A 10,278-nucleotide genomic window follows, 5' to 3' on the forward strand; every position below is an offset into this window, starting at 1 on the left:
TGCATTGCAGTATATCTAGAGTTCAATTGTGCTAAAAATGTAACTTTCCTGATATTTCCTCTTGAAGAAAGTAATATGCAAGCATTGTTTTAGGTACACTAGAGATAATATCAGGTAGTAGTGGCTTCTGTGACTGTTAGGAAAATAACTGCACACCCCTCCCCAAATACAAATGCAGAGAATCCATGAACAAAAATCCCAGTCACTTAAAGTGGGGGGATATTTTTAATGTTGTGAAGGTGCTTGCAGTCAATGAGTCACCAGCATCACGTAATCTGAAAGTCTCATGTAAAAATCCACCTGCTGGATGTGCCTACATCCTAAAGGTGTGTGCCAGACTCTTGACGAAGGCCCCTTAGGAAAGCTGCTTGTCTTTCATTGTCCCCACCATAAGGCCAGATGGGGGCATCCCTGCAGTTTCTAGAAGTCAATACAACCAGGATATAAGTCCGCAGGTTCCCCACTCCCTGTGAAAGGAGCCCCTGGGACTTTGGGGCCTGGGGCGAACCTCAGACTGGAGAAAAGTGTCCAGAGCCAGGAGCCTTGATGCTGGGGATGTCGTTCTTCCTGTAGAAGTCAGCCCTCACGTGGTTGCCACAGCTGTGGTCAGGGTTCAGTGGCTTGATGGGCTGGTGGATGTGCTTCCCAGAGGTGGAAGACATCAGCACATCAACGGGCCATTCATGCTCCTGTGGGGGATCATCAAGATGCTCCCATTAGCAGGGGTCTGCCACTGTAGCTGCCTGAATCCCACCAAGGGGCAGAAGTTAGGAGCTTGGGTTCATAGAAGTCAAAATGAGATGTCATTGGTTAAGCAAGCATGAGAGCATAATTCTACCAAGTTCATTTCCTAATGTCACTTAAAAATCCATCACACTTTTGGAATGAATGAATTAGTTCTGTATGTTTATGATTTTTTTCATTACATGTATTAAAATTCAAATGTAACTGATTGGGATGCTTTTCATTTCAGGTGAAGAATCATATCTGGACATATTTAGTCTATCACAACTAACACAACTGTACTTATCCTCAGTCCTAGAATATCCTTTCTATATGGTAAAAACAAAAAGTGTATGGCATTATTTCACTGAGGGCAAACAGTTTTCTTGTGCCCCTTCTGAACACTAAGTCACTTCTCTTTTGACCTGTCTGAATAACTTTATTAAAAGGGAAAACTTTCATTTACTTGGATCTAGGTGCAACAGCTAGCCTTTTCTTTGGTAAATTGACCCCATTTCTGTCTTGTCCTATAGGACCAGTTCCTGCTGTATGAGATTTCTAAATGGTTTTAAGTGTTGAAGTGTATGAGTCTTATTATTCTTCGATTCACTTCAAGGGTTTTAAAGGGTTTACCATGCACAATAGCCATTTGATTAAAAAATCTGAATCTCTGAACTCTACAAATCCTAATTATTTCTGAGTGCATTTTTAAACCAAGCCAGAATTTTCACTCTTCTCTCGTAGACTTTGGTTTAGGTGGTGTCTGTGCTATAAAGATTCACTCTCATAAACTTCACAGCACACCTTTTTGTGTGATTGGAAATAGTCTCACCAGACTTCATCACCTTCTGCTTTGTCCTTCAAACTTGACTCAGGATCATATTCTTGGTATAAGGTAAAGAAATGGAAAGTCATTACTCTTTTCTTTTAAAAAATTTTTAACAATGCCAAGGCATATAAACACTAAAATTAGTTAACCCCAACCACCTCCCTTCCCTGAAATAGCAAATTTGACTCTGTGCTTTCTAAGCCTAACATACACAAATATATAAACCAATTTCCTTTCTCTTTATGTTCACTATATCATACAATTTATCATTATGTCCAGTATATATAGAACTTCCTTAAGGCCAATGTGTGTGGATCAAATACGTTCTTTCTCAAAGTGGTGCAGTATTTTATGGGACTTACTAGTTCCCCAGCTTATGGTCTTTCAGGTTCTTTCCACCTTTGGCCTCTATCCGCAGTGCTGTAATAAACACCCTTGCATGTCATTCTACTGGGGCCCATGCTCCTTTAAGCTGCAGACTAGAATGTTAAGAGTGGGATCACTGGTGTAATGTCAGTAGATAGTGACTCTGAATGGTAGATGTCACACCTCCCCAGCAGTGAGTGAAGGTGGCTGTGTCACCCCCACCTCCAATGCACAGTTTTTTAGGCCTGTTAGCTTCTGCCACTCAGTTCAGTGGAAAAGGATGTCTTGTCATGTATTTAAATTGAATTTGAGTGAGCAATAATGAAGTTGAGCATTTTGTCAAATGTTTATTGGCCATTTGTATTTCCTAGGAATTGCCTTCCTGCTCCCTAATTCATCTTTCTACTGCTTTGTGTTTTTAAGTTTTGTGTGACTGAATCTACCTGTCTTTTAATGGTTCCTGACTCACCCATCATGCATAAGATTATTTCACCAAATATGTGTTAGTGCAAATATTTACTAATTTTTCCCCATTGGATCTTTAATCCACCTGGGATTTATTATGTAGGTATACCTCAGAGATTTGGCAGGTTCAGTTCCAGACCACCATAATAAAGTGAGTTACATGCATGTTTTGGTTTCCCAGTGCACATATACTATAGTCTTTTAAGCATGCAAAAGCATTATTTTTATTTGTGAATGTATATACGTCAATTAAAATGTGACACAGAAGAAGCGAGCACACATTGTTGGAAAACTGGAACTGATAGACTTGCTTGACACAGGATTGCCACAAACCCTCAGTTTATTTTAAAAAAAACACACCACAATATCTGCAAAATGCAATAAAGCAAAACTCAGTAAAAGGAGATATGCCCATAGTCTGATGTTTGGTAGGAGTTTAACTCTTCTTTACTAGATAGATAAGCAATTTTCCATCACTATTTGTTCCATTGCAATCCTTTATTTATTGAATTGAGATGTCAGTTTTATCATTTCTTCTTGGATTAAAATTTTTAGCTGAGTGTCCTTCAGGTCCTTAAAGCAATTCTGAGTGTTTCAGAGATGATTCTTGAATTTGACAGCATTGTCATGATGTTTATTGTTCTTTTTTACAGTGACTACTTTTAAAACACATTTTAAAGATATTTTGAGCTATTAGACTTTAACTATAACAAGAATATTTTTCATTGCTGTGTTAAGAATGATATCAGTCCTAAGTCCTAGAAAAATATCATTTTTTAAAGGAATTTTGTATCAAACTTTTATACATAGGTAACTCACTACCTTCATTTTATTCTCTGGTTTTGTAGCTTATTTTTCTCTCTCATGTTTGAATATATGATTTTTAGGAGCCCAAACTCCTTCCTAAATATCAAATGAAATCATTTTTTACTCCATACCATTCCCTGGAGACCCCTGTGGATTTTCACTTTCATAAATCTGTGGTAATGTAATTGATCGACCTTTGAGGAGCAAGATGCTACTTTGCTTCCAAAATGTTAATACCCTATTGGTATATAATAGGTAAGTACCAGGGGATTTATTTACAGAACCTTAGTGGTTGTTATCTCTTTGGGAGACAGGTGGAGCTTAGTAGCCACAGAATGCAAAATGGAATCTTCCCTGCCCTGCATGAGGCTCTAGAGTGTAGATGGTAGAATAGAATATACAGCCGTATTTGAATCCAGCTTGTCACAGATTAGCAGAGTGTCTTTGCACAGTGTATTTACCCTTTTTAACCTTTTTCTGTTTGCTTCCTCATCTGTAAAATGTAAGTAAGAAGAATACTGACCTCAAACACCTATGGTAAGAAGGAATAAATGAGGGAATAACACATTAAGTGCTCATGTCTGTTTAGCTGCTCTTATAGTCTAGGCCTGCATTGTCCAGTATAGTAGCCACTAGTGCAGATGGCTACTTAAATTTAAATTAAACATAAGTAAAGTTTATAATTCATTTCCCTAATCATATATCACATTTCAAGTGCTCCAAAGCCTCTCATAGCTGGTGGCTACCACATTAGCACAGATATAAGCACACAAATCCTTCCAGAAATAGCTGCTGGACTATGCTGACTTAGAGTCCACGTCCTTCCTTTCATCAATTAAAAAGTCATCTCAAAGAGAACCATCTTTGATAGGCTTCAAATGGTCACATGTACCACCTCTCCTGCTCTCATGGCCCTTTATACAGAATGAATGGCATACACCAGAGGGCTGGGAAGGGAATTCTAGCCATGCCCCTTGGCCACATGTTGTAGTCATGGGGTGCCATGGATATGGGGTGCATTAGCTCTTAGGAGGCACTGGAAGAGATGGATGTGTTGAGCTGCTTAGTTGCCTAATTTTTCTGAACTTAGAACATTTTCTTCACTGTCTGAATTGAAAGTGTGCTGCCATTTGTAAGGAGAAGGAGAGAGTGTGTGGTTCCTACTGCTCCCCTGTTAATTTGAGGTCCTACTCCTTGCTTTAGCCCAGGAAGCCTCCCTAATTTCAGGCTGACAGGCTTGTTCCTGAAGCTGAGTGAGTGAACATCCTCACCCTCATTTGGTTGTGTTCACTACTTTGCAGCCCTCTGTCCTATTGACAAATACAGTTTGGAAGAAATAAAAATATTACAAAGAAGTAAAGGAAGATAGTGTTTGTGAGGGTATCACATGAAGATTTTTTTCTTATCTCATCAAATATTGAAATTAAATTAGATAAAGAAGGATTTGTATTACCTTTTACAGTTGATGAAGATGTACACAAATGATAAAGAAATTGTTGTAGTTTTTACGTTAAAAGGCCTGTTGAGGTGAATAGGAAAGGATCATTTTCATAAAAAGGTGAGAAAAATAGGTGATTCCAGAAATTAACAGTACATTTCCGGATATGTTTTTTGGAAATTCCTTGTAAGATTTTATTAACAGCATCATTAATTAAGCCAAGTACTTTTTCAGTAGACTAAAAAGTAACACATTCATGATTGATGTGAGAGTATTGGCCATTAGGAAAAGCCAAATCTTGAGTATACTTTGGCCAAAAGAATAATAAGAATATTTTGGATTGTTATAAAAAGTAAGTTTATTTCTCTTTGATTTTTTTTTCAGAGTAGCACTATGCATTAATGGCCCCAAAAGAGTTTGTTTTAACAGCAAAAATTTACTAGGAAAAGAGGCTATTAAACAACGGCAACTCCATTTACTTGGTTATCAAGTTGTCCAGGTATGGTTCCATTCCCTCCACCCCCCAAAGTAATCCCTAATTCATACTTGCTTTTTCCAGGGTCCTAAGTAGTCTGCTAGCCCAGTGGACTTAGAATCTTATATCTCTAATTGAAGTACCCACTTTGTTCATTAGGCTTTTCAGTGTACTTGATATTTTTTATAAATCTTTGGCTTATATTTTGAAATACAGAATTTTCTTTTTTTTAAGATTTATCTATTTTATTTATTTCTCTTCCCTTCCCACCCCCAACCCCAGTTGTCTGTTCTCTGTGTCTATTTGCTGCATCTTCTTTGTCCACTTCTGTTGTCAGCAGCACAGGAATCTGTGTTTCTTTTTGTTGCTTCATCTTGTGTGTCAGCTCTCTGTGTGTGCAGCGCCATTCCTGGGCAGGCTGCACTTTCTTTTGCACTGGGCGGCTCTCCTTATGGAGCACACTCCTTTCATGTGGGGCTCTCCTACGTGGGGAACAGCCCTGCGTGACAGGGCACTCCTTCTGTGCATCAGCACTGCAAATGGGCCAGATCCACATGGGTCAAGGAGGCCGGAGGGTTCAAATTGCACACCTCCCATGTGGTAGACGGACACCCTAACCACTGGACCAAGTCCGCTTCCCTTGAAATACAGAAATTTCTGACCTTCAGTTTTCCAAAAGCAGAATATGCTTATATTCTTCATAATTTATGCTCAACTCTGATTTATAGTTATTAAATTATTGGAATATCTGTTTTAATTTCCTCCTGATGTAAGTGTAAGAATAGACAAGATGACTCCCTAAAACCATTATCTTCATCACTCCCTAATACCTAAGACCTTATTGTTTCCTTTGTAAGTTACTTAATAAGGCATTATGATGATGAGTGACTAGAATGTAGATGAGTTTCCCAAGTTCTCTAAGCTTTGGTGCTAGTCTGCTCCCTGGTTTCCTCTCTGGCTTACTCTTGTTCAGTTCATATTGCACACCCCAGACTAATCTTCTGAAAACCCTCAGCATGCCAGCCTGTGATCAGAAACCTTATTTCTTTCCTACTCACAGGATACTGTAGAACCTCCTCTGCTCTGACATTTGGGACCCCTGCAGGCTGCACCTTGTTACCTGGCTCCAAGCTGGTGGTCTCTTCCCTCCCACCTAACCCACTCCATTATCTCTTGCCTTGCTCCCTTTGCCCAGGTGTCTCTTCTCCCTCCAGACAGCATCTCCCTGTGACTAAATTCTGTCTATTCAGCAGCACCCCACCCAGGTCTCTTCTTTCTCCATCACCTAAAACCCTGACCCCCTCTGAGGGCTGGAACACTGATTTTCTTCACACACTCTGCTCTGGCTTGTTGTGTACTTCTAGTATTGATTGTGTGTTTGAGGACAGGAATCATGTTTGATAATTCTTTAAATATCCCTCTTATTTAACCAACAAATATTTATTGACCTCTTATTATGTGCTTGGCATTGTTCTGGGCTCTGGGAGCACCTGAGTAAGATAGCTGTGACTTTGCCCTCAAGGAGCTTCGATTCTTATGTGTGTGCGACTGCTGAGAGCCTCGGTGTTGCTTTAAGACCTTCAGCTGCTGGGGTGATGGGACTCCCCTCCTTGCTGAAGGCAGTCACCCTTGTTTGTGGATGTAATCAGCCATAGCTGCAACCAACTGCCTAATGGTCTAAAGCTACCTACAGAATGCCCTCACACTGGCAGGCCAGGGCTTGCATCATTCAATGACTCAGCACCAACTGGACGGTAATTAACCATCACATGACCCTATCATGCTGTAACTTTTTAGATCTCTTTATCTTTACTTTTTAAGGTTTTTTAATCTTTAGCATAGGTTATTGAAACTCTATGAGTTCTAGAGCTCCAAGTTCACTTTTAAATTTTATGCTTCTTTGCAGAGAAGGAATGAGATAAATAGAAGCAAATGAAAGATTGACCAGGAGAGAGCTGCAATTGACTCGGATGTGTTCATATACCCAAGTGAATTCCCGCTCACCTGGGGGCCAGGCCAAAAGGATTCTCACATCTCTTGGAAACCTGTGAAGTGGTCTCACAATTCTTAGAGCGGTTCATGACTTTGGGCCTGAGCCCCATTCTGGATCATACTATGTCACAGAAACCCTTCCACAGTCCCTCTTCGCTACTGAGACCAAGCCCAGTGTCACTTCTGCATTCTGTGAGCTCTCTTGCCCCTCCCTACCCCACCCTATACCCCCCAACCCCCTCACCCCACTCCTCTCCCCATAACAACAACCTCCTCCATCATTATGAGACATTCACTGCATTTGGTGAATACATCTCTGTGCACCACTGCACCTCATGGCCAATGGTCCACACCATAGCCCACACTCTTCTACAGTCCACCCAGTGGGTCATGGGAGGACATACAATATCCAGTAACTGTCCCTGCAGCAACACGCAGGACAACTCCAAGTCTCAAAAATGCCCCCACATTTACATCTGTTCCTCCCACTCCCACCCCCAGCAGCCACCATGTCCACTTTCTCCACACCAATGCCACATTTTCTTTGATTACTAATCACAATAGTTCATGAATAGAGTATCAGTAAGTCCAGTCCAATCCATACTCTATTCCTCCGTCCTGTGGGCCTTAGAATGGTTGTGTCCCTGTGTAAGGAGGTGTAGGAGGAGCACAGACTGGCTTGCGGGGTCATACTTCTAGGAATGCCATAATTCTAGGGTTCCCTACTGCTAGGTGTGTGCTGTACTTCTAGGGGTGTCATACTTCTAGGGTGCTCTACTTCTAGGTGTGCCACTGTAAACGTGTGGTTATTGTTTTTGTTAATTAACATCAAGGACATGGTACTGAAAAATCTCTAAAACCTCTGCCTGAATCAAGGACCTGCAGGCAAGAAGCCCCCTGAGAGGGGTGCTCATTGGTCCGGGCCTGAGAACGCCCCCTCCCCTGCCTGCCTGTCCACCTGCACTCCCTACTGCCTTCCCCTTCTGAAAGTTGCACCACCCTTGTCCTCCCTTTCTGCTGCCTGCACATCAATGGGCTCGGCCTCAGGGTCACCACAGATGCTCTTCCCTCTGCCTGGAGTGACCAACTGTTCCCCAGATTTCACCAGTCTGGCTCCTCATTATCATTTATGTTTCAAGCCAGCCTTCCTAGAACCGCCCTGGTTAAAGTATTCCCAAGGCCTGTTTAGTTCCCCTTCTCCTTTTTACTGATACACACACACATCCCAGGCTTTAGAATTAAGTGGATTTTCGACAAAAGGAACGCACCTCTTGAACCAGCATTTGACTCAAGAAACAGCAGAGCGCTGCGGAACAGCTCAGTTTTCCCAGATACCACTTGGCTGGATTCGATTCGGCCGCTGCACAACAGCACCTGCCAGTACCGTGAGCGGTGGCCCCTCGTGGTGACCGAGGCGCTGAAAATCGACTCGTTGCACGATGACCCGATGCTGCTGAGGACACACTGAGTTAATTTACGATGGCAACGTATTCCACCCGAGTCTTCCACTACTGTTCCGCGGCTCCTGGAGGGTTTCAGATGCTGCGCTGGGGTGGCCTGCACTTCTCTCAGACAGCCGGCTTGGATCCCTCCGCGAGCACAAGGGCAAGCGCAAGGGCAAGCAGGCGCAGGCCCCCAGTCCAGCGGACGCGGCTCCTCGCGTCCCAAGTGGGCGCTCCAGGGACCCGCAAGGAGACGGGAGGGCACGGTCCCATCCCCAGCCCGGCTGCGCCCTCCGCCCTGCGCCCCTGGCCCTGCGCCCCAGCCCTGTGCCCCCCGCCCAGCTTTGTGACGCGAGGCTGCGGTTTCCCGGCAACTGCCTAACGCGGGCGCCGGGCAGCCAGGCAGGCGGACTCGGGCGGGTTCCCGGCCGGGTGGGACCGACATGGCTTCGGCGGAGAAGGTGGACGCGGGCGGCCTGGGGGACGAGGAGATGGCCTCCGCCACGCTGCGGGGCAAGCCCCGGCCGCCGCCCATCTCGGCGCTGTCCGCCTTCAGCTACGTCCCGCCGCGGCGCCTGGACCCCAAGGAGCGCAGCTACTTCTCCCGCCAGGCCCGGGTGAGGCGGGATGGGCGGCACCGCGCGGAGGGGGTGAGGCGGGGCTGGGGACAGGGGTCCCCTGCCAGGGAGGGGCTGGGGCGGGGCTGTGCCACCCGGAGCGGGGACTGGAGACCCAGCGGCACCGCGTGAAAGGGGTCTGGCAGCCAAGCAGGGCGTGGGGGCGGGCCCGGGTGGGGGATGCTTCTGTGGGGGTGGGAGCAGGACATCATAGTGGGAAAGGGCTACCGGGGAAGGTCGAGTGGGGGGGAGAGGGGGGGAGCGGGGGGAGAGGGAGTGCTCACCAGGGAGGAAGACTCCAGGGGGGGGGGAGGGGGGGCGGGGGGAGAGGGAGTGCTCACCAGGGAGGAAGACTCCAGGGAGCGCACAGCGCACGGGGCTGGAGGGGGCAGAGGGCAGAGGCTGCTCTCCGGGTTCTGTGGGACGGTCACCTGGACCCCGAAAGAGCAGAGCTTCTAGTACTGAGAGACACAGATGCACCAGTCCCCGCTGGAGCTGGAGGGGCCTCGCGGCCGCGGACAATCTAAAAAGGGCGCCCCGAGACTATCCAGTGTGCAGGGTGCAGCCCCCTGAGCAGTATGTGAGGTGGTTCCCAGGGCCGTGAATAAGTAGACAGGTGGACGTTCCTGGGCCCAGGGAACCTTCAGGCCGCCTTCCTTCTCACCAGGGAGAACCAGGAATAGGTCTGCACCGTCTGGGCCGGCCCCTCTGGGAAGATGTGCTTGGTGGGAAGAGCGCGAGGGTCTGAGCAGCCGAAGCCCCCAAGAGAGGGCGGAAGGAAGGAAGAGAAGGGTGTTCAGAGTTGTCCAGGTCACACATTCCTTTCTTTTCAACATGGTTTCTGTCCGTCCCCAGGGCGTTCCTTAGGGCATCTGATTAGATAAAAGCCTTGGTTGGGGACCCTCAGCCTGGAGGACAGCTGGGCACCTGGGCTATCCCTCAGCCCTCTTGGAGGGATGATAGTGCCAGAAGAGGGACACCTCACTTTTTTCAGGCTGCTGTCACAAGTGCCATGAACTGGGTGGCTAAAAACACCAGGAACCGCTCTATCAGCCCTGCAGGCTGAAGCCGCAAGTGCGTGGGCCGTGCTGGTGTGTCAGTCCTGGCCTCTGGGGCGCCTCTCC

The 10,278-nt window shown here is 45.8% G+C and overlaps 1 long non-coding RNA gene across 2 annotated transcripts; it reads right to left on the reverse strand.

Annotated features, from left to right (window-relative positions):
- Positions 1 to 206: 206 nt before the first annotated feature.
- LOC131275225 (uncharacterized) lies at positions 207 to 8,820 on the reverse strand. 2 transcript variants are annotated; one of them, XR_009182634.2, is made up of 2 exons: positions 8,364 to 8,820; positions 207 to 689 (listed from the first exon to the last, which is right to left on the reverse strand). It is a non-coding gene; the product is annotated as an uncharacterized lncRNA (long non-coding RNA). The 2 variants fall into 2 exon arrangements; XR_011647135.1 differs by lacking the exon at positions 8,364 to 8,820 and adding an exon at positions 1,528 to 1,676.
- Between the last annotated feature and the right edge of the window lie 1,458 nt (positions 8,821 to 10,278).

The sequence above is a fragment of the Dasypus novemcinctus genome, chromosome 22 (assembly GCF_030445035.2).
Source record: "Dasypus novemcinctus isolate mDasNov1 chromosome 22, mDasNov1.1.hap2, whole genome shotgun sequence".
Lineage (NCBI taxonomy): Eukaryota > Metazoa > Chordata > Mammalia > Cingulata > Dasypodidae > Dasypus > Dasypus novemcinctus.